General features: G+C 38.4%; 1 long non-coding RNA gene across 3 annotated transcripts in view; it reads left to right on the top strand.

The window, feature by feature from the left end:
* Positions 1 to 17822, top strand: part of LOC112161202 — a 57093-nt gene that overhangs the window by 3154 nt on the left and 36117 nt on the right. For 2 of the 3 annotated variants that reach the window (XR_002921813.2, XR_002921811.2), the window contains exons 3-6: positions 2753 to 2830; positions 4636 to 4738; positions 4964 to 5060; positions 13794 to 13925. This is a non-coding gene — a long non-coding RNA (uncharacterized LOC112161202). Of the gene's footprint in view, positions 1 to 2752; positions 2831 to 4635; positions 4739 to 4963; positions 5061 to 13793; positions 14864 to 17822 lie in introns of those variants that run through there. The other variant, XR_002921812.2, reaches the window with a different exon arrangement.

Here is a 17822-nt window from a genome sequence, read left to right as displayed (position 1 = left end):
GGGGAGGGAGGTTCTGGTTCCGGACTTCCTACCAGCTAATGATTTTCAGCCGCCATCTTGTCTGCAACCAGGTCCTCCTCAATCCAGTCACAAGGTGCCCATGCAGATGTGACTTTGCGCTCTTTGCTTGTAAGTTGGTCTCCTTAATTTTACAAGAATGGTTAAAATAGACCAAAATTGTTTACAAAACCAAAAAAAGGGTCTTTGAATATATCAGTGAATATGTTTGTTCTAATCTTATAAAACATTTAAATATCTTTTTTATCTTTACAAATTTGGAGAAGCATTAGTTTTTATTTTTATGTTTACGAAAATTTGTAAACATGTTGTGTCTTTATTTTGAAATTGTGTATTAAATTCAGTTGATAAAGTGCAAATCCCCAACCAAGGTTAAGTCAGCAATTATTCAAAAAGCAAGAAACATCAAACCAAGCTAAATAAGAAGAGGTTGTTATATTCAAAGCATTTACATTGGCCATATCATGGTTTTCTTAAGCCTTTCAAAGTGAACTATATTCATATATATGATCATATATTACCTTTGGCACACTAAAAAAACAAATTATTTATTAAATATGAGTTATTTTTCATGAGTTTTTTCCTACCTGGAAGTAAAACGACTCAATTCCTGAATCTCCACCAGTTGCTGCGTGTGGCTGCCAAGCATTTCATGACGTCATCCTAGCGCCTTTCCTTCTTCGTTTCTACCACAGAAGTAATCATCCAAATTTTTTCAAAGATGGATGCACATACCATGTATCTGGCTTTAGTAGGCTCGGCCATTGGCTACACTGGTTCACAACACAAATATACACGGTGTCTGCACGACTGTGCCTGACCAGGGTGGGGGGTGGGGGGTCTTAAAGAGGTCCCGTGTCTAAAGTAACGAACAACTGTTTGAGCTAAAAGGGAATACAGGACACAGTTGGAAGACATATGGTATTCTGTTTCTAACATGAAAGTTTTTTGCTGATCACCGCTAGCTCTGTGGAGAAATTGGGTGGGTGCTAGCAGAGCAGAAACTTCCTGAAAGGAGCTGTCTCACTCTGTGACGTCCGATTGTGAGGACCCACTTGTTTTTGTGGGTATGGGAGGGGCTGCTGTTGAGAGCGCAGGTTTTTAGAGGATTATTAAGAAATGTGTGAACGAATCAAAATACCGCTTTGGGGTTCTCTGTAGTGAAGATTGAATGGCGTAATACACTTAAAAGCTCAAAAAAATGTTTTTTTCATGGTATGGCCCCTTTAAGACTGTTATATTCAGCTATGGTTTCTCTTAGAAGACTAGACTAATTTTACTGTCCTAAAGCAGTTTGTGATATAAGTGGCCAGCAGACTACATTAGAGTCTTATGCTACGAAAGCAAACAATGACTGGAGAGGAAAACTCTTTCTAAATGGAACTAAAGGAAGAACACTTCTCCAAAACCAAACTTGGGAAGGTCGGTCATCTGTTGTCACGGTCCACTGAGATCTGAGAGGACAGAACAGAACAGCCAATCACCAAAAATATTAAAACATTTGTTGTAGAGCAAGATACACTCAGTGAATAACTACAACAATGAAATAACTATATGTTAAGAACAGAAGACTCTGTTCATAATGTTTATGGGCAAAATGTATTGTTTTAGTCAAGCGGAGGAATGGTTAAGCTTTGGGATCCCTAGAATCCCACCTCTGCTGTTTGCAAATGGAGTGGTCCTTTTGGCTCCTCCAAGCCACAAACTCAAGTTCTCAGTAGATTGGTTTGCAGCTGACAGTGAAGCTCCCAGTATAAGAATCAACACTTCCAAGCCTGAGAAGCATGGTCCTAGGTTGGGTAAAGATAGAATGCCTCTTTTAGGTGTATAATTAGTCAGTTCCACTGGTGGAGGAGTAGAAGTATCTGGGTATTTTGTTCCCAAGTGATGGAATAAGAGAGTGGTGATAGATAGGCAGATTGTGCAGATCTGCAGACCAATCTGCTGTGGTGAATGCAAAAGTTGAGTCAGAGGGCAAAGCTCCCAATTCACCAGTCAATCTAAGTTCCTCCTCTCACCTATGGTTATGAGCTATGGGTTGTGAACAAGCAGTTAGGATCACTAACACAGGCTTCTGAAATGAGATTCCTTCATTGGGTGGTTGAGATCCTTCTTAGAGATTGGGTGCATAGCTCAGCCATTCCTGCAGAGCTCAGTGAAGTAGAGCTTATACTCCATGACTACAACCAGGGAGAGGGAGGTCTGGTGTTACTGGCTGAAACTGCTGCAACCACACACAGAAATGTTGAAGATAACGAATGAATAAATGGAAGAAGACAGACAAAAACAAAGATGCTGGAATATTTGTTGTTTCAAAAAGAGCCAGGTTAGTAAAAAAAAAAAAGCAATAGAAGAGAAGGGAAGAGACAATCAGAAAAAATCTGTTATTAAATACAATAAGTCAGTAACTGCACCACTAAGAAAACAGAAAAAAAGATAGACAAACAGAAATACTGATTTTTTTTCCCACTACATAAGAAAAAAATCGTGGATGAGAAGAAGAGAAGGGCAGAGAAAAGGTGTACAGTATGGAAGCTGAGGAAAATGCCCTGAAAGGATTCCCAACTGTCCAAGCTCAAAGGAGCACAACTAAAGGCATTGTTCAAGGCTCCTTGGGCCAACTTTTACTATGCGCTTTGAAAAAAAGAAAGTTTTAGGGCTTGCTTAAAGATATAATGATAAAAGATAAAAAGAATTTATATGAGTGGTTTTCTTGTCTTCTTTTCTTCAATAGGTTCTGATAATGATTGTGTGGCACAGACGGAAGCAGAGATTGAAGCACTAATGGAGTGTAAGCCAGTGGAGCCCTCAGGTCAGTCTACAGTAAAAATTCACCACCATGGATAATGACCATCACATCTCTGCACAAATGCCCAATTTTCATGCATAATGGTACAGAGGCAGGGTCAGAAAAGACCAACCATACAGAGAAGGCAACTGTGAACAAAGAAATGGCTTCCACAGGTCACTTGACTCTTGTATGGTGTTCATGTTTTACAGTCTAAGGAGAGGGGTCTGGTAGATTCAGGGCATTGTTTCTTTCTAAATCAACACAGCAAACTGATATGTAAAAAAAGTCTTCATAAGTGTCTCCTTTATATGAATTACAAAAAGCAAAGATAGTTTTTGAAGTTGAAATGTCTTCTTGGATAACTCTGTTATGAGCATAAATCCTTTTGCTGTAAAAACCTTAAAAATCTAACCCTAACCCAGAATTTTTTTTAAATGTAAACCGATTTTTGGCACAATTTATATATATATATATATATATATATATATATATATATATATATATATATATATTCAACTGGACATTTAACTTATTTTTGCAAGTTTCCAAAGTTTGTGAAATTCTTGATCAAGGTGTGAACTCCTGTTGTTTTGTCCATAATATTCTACATTCTGCAGCAAAAAAATGGTTAAATCAGCAATTTTACTGTGTTTGGTGTCAATAGTGTCATACTGCTTTCAGGAGATTCAGTCCCAACTTATCTCTTTATTCAAGTTTTTGCTGTTATAAAGATCTTTCCTTTATTGTTTGCAATTTTTTTCAAGAGATTTAACATCAGTCATCAATGGTAGTACCATCTTCCGTTGCAGACATGAAATCCTGACCACCTTTGTCCATCTTTGTCGTGGGAGGAATTGCACATCAATATAGGGGTTGGGTCTTCTGGACCCAATAAGAAAGCACAAGGGTTAATACAACTTGCCTGAACTACATTCAGTGACATCATTGGCCACTGCAGTAAACAAACACTCATCTGGAGATAGGTGCCTCCTCATTCTTGCATGAACAAGATATTTGTATTTGTCTAAGAAGAATATATGGTTTTGCTTTTATGAGTGTCTGTGTGTGAGATAATGTGTCTTATGTGTAACAAAAAAATGTGATTTCACTAGGTATGTTTGTTGTGTTATGAGTGTTTGTGGACAGGCCCATCCCCTTTAACACTAAAACATCTATAGTTAAAAATAACACCGGTTGGGTTGTGTTTTAACACAGAGGTGGGCTGTTATTTTAACACAAGAAAAAAAGTATAGATCTCAAGTAAAAGACAAAAATTGGGTTAAAATGAAACCATGTAACCCCCCAAAAAGTAGTATTGCTCCAACAAGTAGCCCAAAAATATATCCCATCAGAAATATTCCAAGAAATGGGTGTAAGAAATAAACCAAGTGTTTTGGTAAACAAAAACAAAAAAAATTTTTAGTTTTTAAGTCATTCCTCACTATAAAGAACCACATAGCTGTATTTTGATCCTTTCATGCATTTAAAAGTAATCCTCTAAAAACCTGCACTCTCAACAGCAGCCCCTCCCATACCCACGAAAACAAGCAGGTTCCCACGTGCTGATGTCACGAGGTGAGACAGCCCTTCTCAGGAAGAGTCTGCTCCGCCCCCAGGCTAACAGATACACTTTCTCCGCAAAGCTAGCAGCTCAAGCTAGTGGTGATCAGCTCGTCATCACCATTCTGCCTGTGCCAAACTTTGGTGATAAACGTCCAAGCTAGACAGTATGTACATTAATATTAATATATATATATATATATATGTATATATATATATATATATATATATATATATATATATATATTTTTTTTTTTTTTCCGTAGGTGACATGCTGACAAGGACGACTCTATGAGGACATCATGAAGTGGGTGGCACCCTCATGGAGTGAAAGGCGGGGCCTCAGAGATTGAGTTGTTTTTCTTCCAGGTAGAAAAAAACGAACAAAATAATTTGTTTTTTTAGTGTTCCAAAGGTAATATATGATCATTTATTTTGATATAGATTATTCCATAAGGCTTAAATATTATAGTATGGCCCCTTTAAAACTTTTGCTTTGTTTTGTTTGATTGGGTGTTCTTTAATAAAAATATGATTATCATGTCAATTTAGAATGTTAATTTGTCTTGATTCATGATTAAATTGTCTCTACAGGAAGTTGTTTGGACATGCCACCAATGAGACCTGAAGCTAAGGTGAAATTTGGGCACAAAGAAATTATGGTGCAGTCATACATGGGTGGGCCTTATTGGTAAGTCTATGCAAAGTTAACAATTCATATTTGACATTATTTTTTTATTTAATGTATCATATTCCCAAGGTAAGGAATCACTCAAGTGCTGTTGTTGAATAAGAGAATTGGATACAATGGTATTCAAGGGACAAGGGATTGCTGGTGTCCTTTATTAAGACGTGTGCTTTTGTCATTTATTGCTGAACAGCCTTCAGATTCCTTTAATGTTTTATTCTACTCGATTATAACATTTTGGATTTTTTGAAAGCCAATTTTAGAAAAAAAAAGTTTCCTAAAAGAAGACACTCCAATAGTTGAATCAAGCATGTTACTACTATCTGTTTTTAATGCCATAATTAACTCAAAGTTTCTTTTGTTAATTGAAAACAGGTCTGTTTTTTGTCCCACCTGAAGTGTGCAGAGTTCAACCAGTACAAATGCTTAGAAAAGCACCATCCAGAAAGAGGAAAAATATTTACAGAAGCAAGATTTCTGAATTTGTCTTCAGCCACAAAGAATGCCTTTATCATCAAGTCTCACTCCACTCATCTTTTCATCCATTTTCCAAGCGTTCTCAGTGGCCTTTTAACTATGATTATGCAGTTTTTAGCCCAAATAAATTGAGAAAAACCTTGTTGTTTTCTTGGACATATTTTCTGCAGAGCAGCAGGAGTTCATCAGAAATTTTCCTCTGAGTTGTAAGCGGGACGGGTGGTGTGGGGTAAGTCTGTACTCATTTCCCATCATCCCTTTGTTTACACTGTCTCCCAGTAGCTTATAGCCCCTCACAACCCCAACCTAACATTACCGGGGCAACAAAATGGTGAAAAATATTGGAGCCATCCAATCATACAGTTTTGAATCAGATTCCTGCTCAGTTGAGGAAAACAAAGACTTACATGGATCTATTTGTCTGCAAGTTGATGCATCGGAATAGAGCAGAGCAGGGAGCTTTCAGTCTGCTGACTGTACCTACCTCTCTGCTACAAGCTTTTTCACATAGCGTTTTTCCATCTGCTCTTGATTTTAATCTTTCCATCTGTCCATCATGAGACAAATGCTACAAGAACATGTCAAAAACACAATTTTCATTGGATCTTTTTGACCTTTTTGTCTTTTTCGTTTGCTTTACTGGAGAGGTTCTGTGCCTGAAATTTGGTACCACTGAAGCAAAGGTTTACATTATTTTTTTTTTTGTCTTTTTCTATATAACTTTTGCCAGCTTATCAGGTGATCTGCAACGACTCATCTGTGGAGATTCTATTAATTGCTTATTGAACTGTTCAAAAAGTTAATAACCTGTTGGTCAGAAGTCTTCTTGATGAACTAAAGGTGGTAACTTACAACTCTTAAATGTGGCATGTTAAACACATTTAGCAACACCTTACGTTTTCATTGACATGTTTCACCGGAAATTTACTGAAAACAAAAGGTGATCACATTTATGTGGTTCGATAATGAGGCTAGAAAAAGGTGCTAAAAGAACCTGCCTATCTGATAAAAGTGCAGGCAGTCAAGAGGAAAGTATAGTTTCTTTGTTTCATCAGTCACTTTGCAGGCTGTTAAATTTAGCCCCCATACTTATTATGGCTGGCTATGAAGAATAAATATGTTAAACTTTCCTGGGGAAAGTGGGGTGCATCTGGAGCATTGTGAACCAGCAATAGCATCAGATTGATGTTGCCAAGTGTTGGGTGGTGTTGTATGTGTACAGCATCTTTACTTTCTTTTGCATTAGTGCCTTCACTCTAATGCATCTTTCCTCTCTGAGACATCCATTAAAGCAAGACCATGATTTTTTTTTTTTATTCTCAGGAGGTTTGTGAAATAGTGTGCGTGAGAAAAGAGGATTATATCTGTGTGCGCTGACGTAGGCAGACATGTATACTGGCCAAGCTTACGCTGCGTGATTTGTTTTTGTATTATTCATGCACATATGCATTCATTTCAGTGTTGGCACATGAGGGTTTCAGTTATTTGTTTCCTCCATCCCTGCCTTACCTTTGTTGACTTTGTTTCTCCTCCTGCGACACTGTGCCCTCTGTTTTAATGACGCATATATCCTATCTTCAGTCACTGCCTAATCCCAGCAGCACTAGCTCAGAAACAGATTACTGCTTGCAGACACCAGAGGAGAGAACAGAAGAGAGGGGTGGGGGTTGCAAGGTAGAAATAGATGCCTCGATGATACAATATACAGAGGAAACAAGGATGTGTGCATGCGTAGACAGGAGTATGGATGTTTACCTGCTCATAGCAGAAGCACTTCAGGTGCTTTTCTAAAATTCTTATCACTAATATCAATGTGTTTGTTATTTACCTTAAAATAAACATTCAAAAAATAATTATTTAAGTCAATTATGGGCACAAAAAATACAGTAATTCAACTCAACATAGAGAGAAACTGTTCAAATAAATATTTCTGGTGAGACGATAAAAGCAGCTTTTGCAAAATCATTTGGGACAATTGAATATAATTGATTTTTTTCCCTTGCCTTACCCAGGACTGAACTAAGGAGTTCTCAGCTTGACTACAACCATTGGTACCTGTTTAGACCTCAACAATCTACGTTTAAAGCAAATTTGACATGGAAGTCTATTATTGATATCATTCTACCTGTTGTAGCATCACAGTTTCCTGTTGTTTTTTAGCAAGTTGTGTGGACACACTAACAACCTGAGCTTTTGTACAAAGCCCAACATGCCATTAATTGTTTTATTTTTAACCCATTCTATAGGCTGACTGAAATGCAGGACACAAAGTATTCAAGTGAGAAGTGGACTGGCGCAGAAGGTGCAGCAAACACATGGTTAATTAGAGCTTCTTGCTGCCCTCTAGTGCAGGTGTAAATCATTGGGAGTGGTTCGTGGTGAAATGGTGTTGTCTGTCCAGCAGTTGCCATCATCATGCCAGTTGCCTCTCAAGAACATGACTTTTAGGGGCAAATGATTGCCAATAAAACATTTGATTGAGAGACGGAGGGAGTGAGAACCATAAACAAGAAGGATTCTGCCCTTTAATTTCACCATCTGCAGAGAATTGCTTTTGCTGGCCTGTGGAGTAGGTCCAACACACACGCGTCTTAGTTGTCTGCCCAGGGACTGAAATTTAATTTAGCCCGTGTGTAGTGAGTGTGATTGTGTGCATGTCTGCATGAATGTGTTCATGTGTGTGCATTTGTCTTTGTCTGTGCCTTTGTATCCATTTATACATTTCAAGAGTTTGGACTGATTCATTGTTTTGAAAATCCCTATAAATGATGCAAATGTGAAGCAGATGATGCTACATCTTTGACTTTTAGCTATTTTATTGCATATTTTTTAATGATTTTAACCTCTAAACAAAAAGAGTTTAACTTTGTTTAAAAAAATCAACTGAAAGTGTTGTTATTTTCATTAAATTGTACAAGTTTAGAAAGTCATCGTTAAGTAGTTGTTAATGGGCTTTTTACAGAAGCTTTCGTAACATGTTTATGTGTTTTGATACAGGTTTCTGATGAAAGCCTTGAGCGGAGGAATATATCAGAGTTCCAGCTCTAATAAAAGGTTAGCAAGCAGTGTTACTCTCCTTGTGGGAACAGTGCTGGTTTTTACAGCCTCTATGACAGTAAGATAAAGTGCCCTTCCAATTAAAAAAAAAAAAAAAAAAAAAAAAAACATTTGGTCCCATACCTAACAATCTGGATTTTTTTGTCATTTGTTCAAAAAATTCTATTTTTGTTTGCTGTCAAGTTTGCATTATTTTAGTTTGCAAAAAAAATAATCTATTTGTCTTAAATTTTTCCTTTTTTGTGCAGTGCAGTTGTGTTCTCAGTGAAGCTTTAGGACAAAAACTGTTGTGTTTTAGCATATTGCATGAGAGGATTCATGCGGCGGTGTGTGTTTTGGTTGATGTCATGCTTCTTGCCTCTGTCATTCATCTTAGCCTCAAACAGGAATGTGTGCATATAAACTCAGCTGCTGATGCTAGTCCCCATTTCATTCTCTAGATATTTTTTCCCCCTTCTTTCCAGAGAGTGCATTAAAATTAAATTCTCTCTTGTTGTTGTGAAAAGAGGCACACGTAAAAAATAATTGGCTGTAGGAGAGAACAAAGGGCCGGCTCCTCTCTCCTCCCAGCACACCACAACCAGGCATTAATACCAAGTCTGCCACATTGTTCTGCTGTCTGCAGCCATCCCCCTAGCCAGACACTCGGCTCTGAAGAAGTCACTTTTAATGTCTGATAATCAAGGTGAATTTTCGAAAAGCTGCCATTTTCAAATGATGGTGTATATATTATGTGGAGATGGAAGCTCAGGAGTGGAGGATCCCCAGTCGGTGAGGGAGCAGATTGTAGCCATTCAAAGTGAAAGAGAGACACCTAAAGTTTGATGGAGGAACTGCTGGCTCAGTTTATGCTCTAATGAAAAGTCGGTGAAGGACAGAAGCCAGCAAGAATATCAAGAGGATCTGCTGAAAATTCTGACCAGTTTATTTGCCACGTTGGTGTCGTATATTTTGTCATGCATGCATTTTTGCATAGCTGTGCGTGTGCTCTGTGACTAACCGTTTTAAGTGTTTGTAGAGTAAAGATGCGGGGTGGTGTTTCTGAACAGAGGTCTTGTGCAGTGTCATTGGGGAATCAGGAATCAAGCAGTGGAGCAGCAAAGCTCCATTTCCCTGCTGCAGGGCACAGACTCATCTTCCCCTCGCTCCTCCCATCCCCCATTCCCCCACCACGAGGTATGATTATTTCTCCTCCGATCCACTGCACCATTATATTCCAGGTCTGCAGTTACCCCTCCCTACTGTCATTTTTCATGGCATGTTTTTACCCATGTGCAGGGCTGCACATTTACGCTGTGCCTGTGCAATATGTTAAGGTGCTCAGCGTATGCAGTGTGCAAAAGGTAATAAGAATATATTTATTTTCTTTGCTGGTGATTTAGTGTTTTTTTTTTCTTCTTTTGCTTGTGAAGAGCGACCAGCTCAAGCCATGTATCTTAACAAACATGACTGCTGTGTATGCACTCCCCTCCAAGGCTTTTTACTCACCAGGGGAACAAAATTATACATCAGAAGGAGACTGCTTGTTTTTCGTGTTATGACTCTTAAAAGCCATCTTGTATTTTTAGGTGCAAGCACTAGCTAGTAAAATTCTGGTTCATCTATACTTTTATACATAGACAATCACACATTTTTGAGTTTTTTTGCTAAAATATTATTAAAATATCTGAGCATCCGTGACCTCGTGCCTTTCCTCCCATCCTACACAAAGCTCAAACCAAAAACAGATCAAAAATGGAGTAAGTCTTCACACTTTAAAAACATTAATGAGAAACATTTATGCACCCACACACACAGGTTGACGCAAAGCTAAAAGAACACTTTTTTTTCATCAGAGGAACCTGAGATCCAACTCTGTTAACAGCAGGGTTTAAATGTAGAGCGGCTGTTGGAAACAGCACGGTCTGCTCTGCACAGGTTTTACCCCGCAAGGTTCTCACAGTGGGGTTCTTGCAGATGTGCAGTACAAAGGAAAAAAAAAGTACTCTTAATGATAAATGACATAATTTGGTTACTGTGGCCACAACCCTCCCATAAATCCCAACTGTGACGCACACAACGGATGAGGAATGAAAGTCTGATCAAAAGTGAATCTGAAGACATTTCCTGTTCCCTATAAAAATAAAAGCATGAGAGTTGTTTTTTTATAAATCAGTAGTGTAAAATGTTGTCTTACTTAAACATAAAGTCACTGGGGTTTATATTTGCATGACATTTTATTGTGCTTTATATTTGTCGTATTTTTTTCCTTGAATGTTGGCATCACTTTGCATATCCTAGCCCTCTGCCATCATAAACAACACTGACAATGCAGGCAAACGATATTTCATATCAGCCATGCTGCAGTCACACAGCAAGAACTGAATTCCACTTTTTGTGCCAATTCATAAAAATATGTAAAACAACACATAATATCCCTCTTACTCATTTTTCTATTACACACCTGATACCTGTTTCAATGCACTGATGTAACCTTATTTATAGGCCACATGCTTTTGCTGTCAGTTATTGCATAATAGCCGAGCATTCAAATGCGCGAGTGCTTTATTTGTACCCTGGCAGTACTTGCGGTAGCATTATTTTTCTCTGGCTGGTTTGAGGGCATACTTTCAAAGTGTTGATCTCAGCTGTGGTGCAGAATAAAGACGGAGGAGAGGGCCGCGGGCATTCCGATGAAAGGATGCGTTGGGAATTTGGAGTGTGGAGAGAGGGAGGGAGCATTTGGCCAGTCCAGAGTGGCAGAGAAGGCCTGGCTCTGTGCCAGGCTGGGCAGCGTGCCCACGAGGAGGCAGTGTGTGGCTAACATTAACTGTAGCTCACAGAGAGGAGCCCAGATAGGTGCTGGGAAACATAAGTGTGTCTGTAGGGGGGAAGTGTGTCTTGGGCTGACGTGCTAAAACAGGTTCAGGCTGAGTTTGGAGGTGAAGTGTCTAGGTTGTGATACAGCAGGAATGAAGAAAGAAAGTAGGGATATTCCAGGCGATGTCTTGTCACAGCACTATTACCGTATTTTTTTGGACTATAAAGTCATAGTAGCAAAAAATGCATAGTAAAAAAGAACTATAAGTCGCACTTTTGGGAGAAAAGTGCATATCTTCTGAAAAAATTCACCAAGCCTGGTGTAATGGTGGAATTTGAGCATAAAAATTCCCGTCTCTTTCTCGACGCTTGCCAAATGCTCAATGCTTGTCCAAAAATGTTTTCATAAACTGGACACTCCTGTTGTGTTAAAAGTTCAAAGTTTTTAGCCTCATTGCTACATACTAACATTAACTCAACAAATATGACATTGAAAGATCTGGGTTCAGGAGATAATTCCGTTTACCTTCTACTGCAGGAGCAGCATCTGAATGACAGAGATTTTAGCGGGACTTCCAGGTCAGTAACCCATTCAATGACTTCCCATCCCGCATCAGTCAGAGGAAAAAATGTAATGTCTCGACGCAAATAAGAAAAAAGTTCAGGAGATCGATCAGATCACTTCTTCTTCTGTTGATAGATAAATGCACCTACAGCGCCATCAAGCAGCTGTTAGTGGGAAACACGTGGTTGTTGGTGGGAAAATAATGAAAACATGAGTCTATATTTATTTAAAACCACATATAAGTCTAACCTCTGTCCAAACTGTGCAAAAATGTGATTTATATTCCAAAAAAATATGGTACTAATCAGTTTGTGTTAGTTAAACTTGCAACTTAGTTTGAATCCTGTTCTAAAAGACAAGAAGTCGATAGAAGAGCTCATTTAATCATGTGCTGGATTGTTGCTCTTTAGCTTGTGACCTGCTTCTTCATGCAGTACCTGAGTAAATACTTTCTCTGTGGAACACAAATGTTATCTCTCTGCTTTGTATGCATTTACATATTGTTTGTCTTTCGACGTATTGTCTCCCTCTCACTCCCTCCGTCTCTGTTCTCCTCTTTGTATCCTTAAAATATTCCGCGCACCCCTCAGCAGTTCCGCATGGCAGACAGCCCTAATATAATCTGTGCGCCTGAATTCTAATTTATACCGTCAGGATAAAATAAATAGTCTGCAGTTAATTATGGGGAGCCAGCTCCTGGCCTTGCCCAGTTGATTTATGAAGTGCATGTAGGTATTCTGCGACGCATTTTTCTTAATTTATTTTTAATCCGTCTTTCAATTAATTTCACTGTGAATATCTTAATGATGGCATGGGGCTGTGTTAATGAGCCCTGTGAGGTGAAATGAACAGGCACTCGCCACGTAAGAAGTTAGGGGGTTTCAGGACAGGATTACGTAAAAGGTTTTGTGTCACCCTTAAAGTTAAGTCTGTGCTATCTAGCCTATTTTTGCAGGTTTTTCTTTATCTTTACAGCTTCTTGGACCAATATGGTTTAAACTATAATACCAAGTGTTGTATTTAAACTATTGGAAAATATGACATCATCCACCTTAAATACTCCCAATGTTGTTTTTATGGCTAATTGTCAAATCCAAGCATCTTGTGGCTTATTTAAAACGGAACCTTTGGATATGGTCCAGAGCTAAAGTGCATTTCATGTTGTTGATGTGTAGAAGTGCAGTGTTTGTGGTTTGGCTCTTGCTGGTTAGATTCAGCTTGATATCAGAGATTGGCATTTAGACCATGCTGATAAAAATCATTTTTGTGTGTTTTTAGCATTTGATGTAGCAGTGTGATGTACAACTAGCCACTAGCCCCCTACTTTACTCTATTCTGATCCATTCACTTGCAGAAAAATAAATCCATGTATGTTGGCATCTGTACAGCTGGACAGCTCCAATATTGCTTGACATTGTTGCTGCACCGGTAATGTTAGGTTGCGGAGTGAGGGGCTATAACCTAGCAGAGAGCACTTAAAAAAATGGATGATGGGAAATGAGTGCAGAGTGGTTTCCCTGCAGCTACAATCTCATCCACAACTCAAACTTCTAATGAACTCCTGCTGCTCTGCAGAAACTATGTCCTAGAAAATGACAGTTTTTTTTTAATTATTATTATTATTTTGCCTAGGAACTGCATGAATATAAATAAAAGACAGGAGTGTTTTACAATAGATCAAATGATTAGAGTGGGAGTTAAAACTTTGATTTGAGTCACAGTTACTCTTAAGAACTTGAGGTTTACTTGAAACATTTATAAACATTTATTTCATACTTGAATTTGAGGATTTTTTTTCTTTTTTTAAGATGTTCTGTTTTTCTTTTTTTGATTTTTAGGCATCACAAATCAAACCTAATGGCAAGGTCATACAACAACATTCAAGACTTTCATCAGGAGGTTCAAAGAAGTCAACCAACCTCTGAAAAGACAGTTACCAGATAAGGGACCACCGCTGTTCGGATCATAAAGTAGGTACATATTACAACAATTACAACTTCTCTATGGATAAACAATAGCAACAAGCTGGTGCCACCACTGTCACCATGGGAACCAGAGATGACATGCTCTGGAGAGAGACAGACTCTTAGTCAAAACATTTGATTGGGCCAGTCTGCTTTCAAGGTTGTGGTCCGATGTTTTTCTTCACAGCATGTCATTCTGAGCCCCAAGTATTTCTCTTGTGTCAACCTCATGCTGAGAAATGAGCGTTTGATACGCTGGAAAGAAAAAAAAAATCCTGGCACATTGCTCAAACCTTTGTATGTCTTGACTCTGTTACCCTGGGAAAAGTAAAACGGCTGCAGCCTCAAATACAAGGAGATGTATTATATTTTGGACCATCATTTTATTCTCAGTTCAGACCATTTGGCTACCTCCTGTGTAATTTAGCCCATTTTTGTTTGTCAATTAATACAGAATGTTGTTTGTTTTTGAGCCCTTCAATGTATATACCCCGCCTTCTCCTAACCGTGACTGTGATAGGCTCCAGCAACTCTGTGACCCTGAGAAAGATAAAGCAGGTTTGGAAAATGGATGGATGGCGTAGTCCTGGAGAGGCCAGTGCTTTGGTGGGCAGTAAGGTGGAGTTCCTGGAGTGGTCATTTACCAGGACGCTGACATAAGCCCACCCCTGGAGACATTCGCACATCTCTGCATCAGGATGCTCTCATTTACCGCCTCTGGGCCCAACCATTGATCTCCCTTCCCTCTGCTTGCAACCGCACTTTCCTCTCTCTTACTTTTTAATTTTCCTCTCCAAAACAAATCCCACATTAAGCAGCCAAGAGTAGCTTGATGCAGCGCTTCTCCTGAAAGAGCAACAGATTTATGTAATTTCTTTTCCTCTGTGGCTTCTCCTACATGTCCACGCACAGATCATTGCACACAAAGGCCTCATTTTTATCTTCCTGTGAGGACACATGCAGGGCTTTAACTAGTCAGTCACGCTTTAGCCATTGCTGACGATCGATACCTGTGGTCAGGACTGTGCATGCAGCGCACCCTAAATGGACCTCATAGGTCTAACCATAAAACACCTTTGAGGGCATGCATGCTGTCTCGTAAATCCATTCTTTTCCTTTCATTTCTGCGAGAGAATGGCCAGATCCAAGTCTACATACCCACAGATTTGTGGTAATGATGATTAGAAGGTCACGACACCATCCAGAAAATGCGTACAAACTGATGGTGAGGTTAAGAGTCAAGTTCACTTTATGCGGCAGTGGTAGGTGTAAGCATGGGGTCATTTTGGGACTTCATCTCTCTGAGGCACGTAAAGGCCAATTTATTTAAAATCACACTACATTTCTATTGTTTGTGGTCTGATAGATGTCTTGCTAATGTCTTTGTGCGAGCTAAAACACATTTGTATTATTTACCGCACTGCTTGAAGCAACAGAAGGCATATATATTGCAGAATACTTTTAAATTTTGAAAACGTTAGTAACTGTTTCTGAGAATTTGTTCTAAAGAACTTTTAACTGGTACAATTAAAGTATTAAGATAGTTTTGTTTCAGTGTTTTTTTAGAGGGCTTGGAAACAACCAAAGAGCAAAGTGCTTAAAAATATTTTTTTTATTTAAAATTTGAATTTTAGGACTGAAATATATGAAGCCCAGATATGATTTCTGCAAAATAATATTTTTATTGAGAATTCCCAACTGAATAATGTTTCCATACTTCTTAATACCATAGTGTCTTAAATAATTATATGTTTAAAATGGTTAGCTAATTACGTGGTGATTAACCTTGCAACCTTCTTTATTCCCATGCTCTTTTGGCTCAGAAGTGTTCAGCGGTTTTTAGAGGCATCAGATGGCAATTTTCTACTCTGAGCTGTATTGATTACTGAATACTGGAAAGTCAGGATTTGCAACATCTCTGCTGGGAAACATATTAGGTTCTTTGGTGTTGCAAGTTGTTTTGATTTTCTTTTTCTGCTTTAATTTTGATGGAAAAAAAGGGCTTTAGCACAAACACAATTGGTGCATATTTAGATGAAGCATATGCACAGTTTTATATTGGTGACTCATAACTTCCATTTTTCTTTTAGCTGCAAAACACAAAAAAGTGCCTAAAAACAGCTAAATATGCCATTTTAAGTGGTTAACCATTTTATATTTGTTTATAATTCTAAAAAATATTAATACATGAGGGGGAAGTAGAGCTGTATGTTTTGTCTCTGTTGATTTCTTGTTTAGAACGTGGATTGCTAAACTGGAAAAGGTGATACATGAAGCAGATGTGAAAAGCCTGCAGGACTGAGGAGAAAAATAGATGTGTTTTTCATCCTGTCTTTTCCTCCAGGCTCTTAACTGGCTTTCTACATTAACCAAACAGATAACCAACAACTTTAATTACCTTTGCATCTATTCGCTCTTCCCATCCAGCACTTCCTACTTAGCTTTCCCAAAGCCAAGAAAGAAGGAGAGGGGAAATAAAAGAAATAACATAATTACTTATTTTACTGCAGCCCCAAAGAATGCATTTTGCTAACTGATTCTAATCCCAAATAGTTAAAAAATAAATTCTTTTTAATGGAACTAAACACATGTGACATCCAATTGTTTTCCTGTTTGGGGCTTTAATGTCGTTCATGGGCTGTACGCCCAATAGGCAGTAAAGTTGAAAATTAAAATAGCTCACTGCATTATGCAAATCCTGGCAAAACAAAAAGCCGTTGCTTTCATTCAGAAACCATCGTTTAGATGCATAATTGTTATAGTGATGTCATTGTTTGCTTTGGATTGAGCTTATTATTTTCCTAAGTCTTTATGTAGATCTGTATTTTGCATGTGTCTGAAAGGTACTTTTACTTTGACAAATTTACCGTAAACTTTAAAAAGACAGTTCTGACTTTGGTTACATTGCAGATTAGTATGCTACTGATGGGCTATACCAGGTCTGTTTGAGTGTTTCTAGCGACTGAAATAAATATTTGTGTTAGGAGTTTCTTAGGATTCAATTTATAGAACGCAATTTGTCAAATACTAACTGTGAATTCATTAAATATTGTATTTCATAAAGAAATTGCAGAGTTAGATGTCTTTCTTTTATAATCCATGAGTAGATTTCACAACTTATTGTTGTCTCTGTCCTAATTTATTTCCTTCCCCCCTTCTAAGTAATTTGTCCTTTAAAGTTTTCTTTAAAACATTTTTATCAATGTTTTTTGCTAGTGACTTTCATGCATTGGGAGTTTTTTGTCAGAACGACCTCAGCTGTAAATGCCCTCCTTAGCTCTGTGCCCTGCACTCAGAGAGTCCTGGAACAGAGGGTCTAAAGAGGTCTGCGATGTGTTTGCAGTTGCTCTGTCAAACATTCAGTTCATAAAACTGCATATGGGCCCTGGAAGTGCACGCTATAATGACAACCATTGGTTGTGGTCAAGTGGCTTTTGTCATACAGATCTCGACTATAGTAGCATTTTCGCCAGATGCCACATGACTCGGTCCCATATCACCATGGCAACTGTTCATTTCTCTTCACAACCCCTTTCACCTGTCACTCTCATAATTGCCTCTTTTTTTTTGTCTTTTTGCATAACTATAAAAAATCCGGATGATCAAATTAGGGCAATATTTATAAAGTGAGCTGTGAAAAGTAATTGCAGGGGGGAAAATAAGCTTTCATTAGGCTAGAATATTTATGTAGCAACGAGTCTTTTTAGGGACCAATCAGACTCGCTCTCATTGTTTTCACAGGTTCCTTTCAGTCTGTAGGAGCCACACCGTAGAGTGAATCAGAGTTTCTATTTAATTGGGTCACCCTCTCTTTCCCCTGTTCCCTTCTTGCACTGCCTCTCTGTTGAAATCAACTTAATTAGACCGACAAGATTGTGACACCAGCAGAAACATATTGTACTA

This window comes from Oryzias melastigma, linkage group LG3 (genome assembly GCF_002922805.2).
Source record: "Oryzias melastigma strain HK-1 linkage group LG3, ASM292280v2, whole genome shotgun sequence".
NCBI lineage: Eukaryota > Metazoa > Chordata > Actinopteri > Beloniformes > Adrianichthyidae > Oryzias > Oryzias melastigma.
The sequence above is the reverse complement of the archived record's forward strand: the minus strand, read 5'-3'. Positions and strand labels throughout refer to the sequence as shown.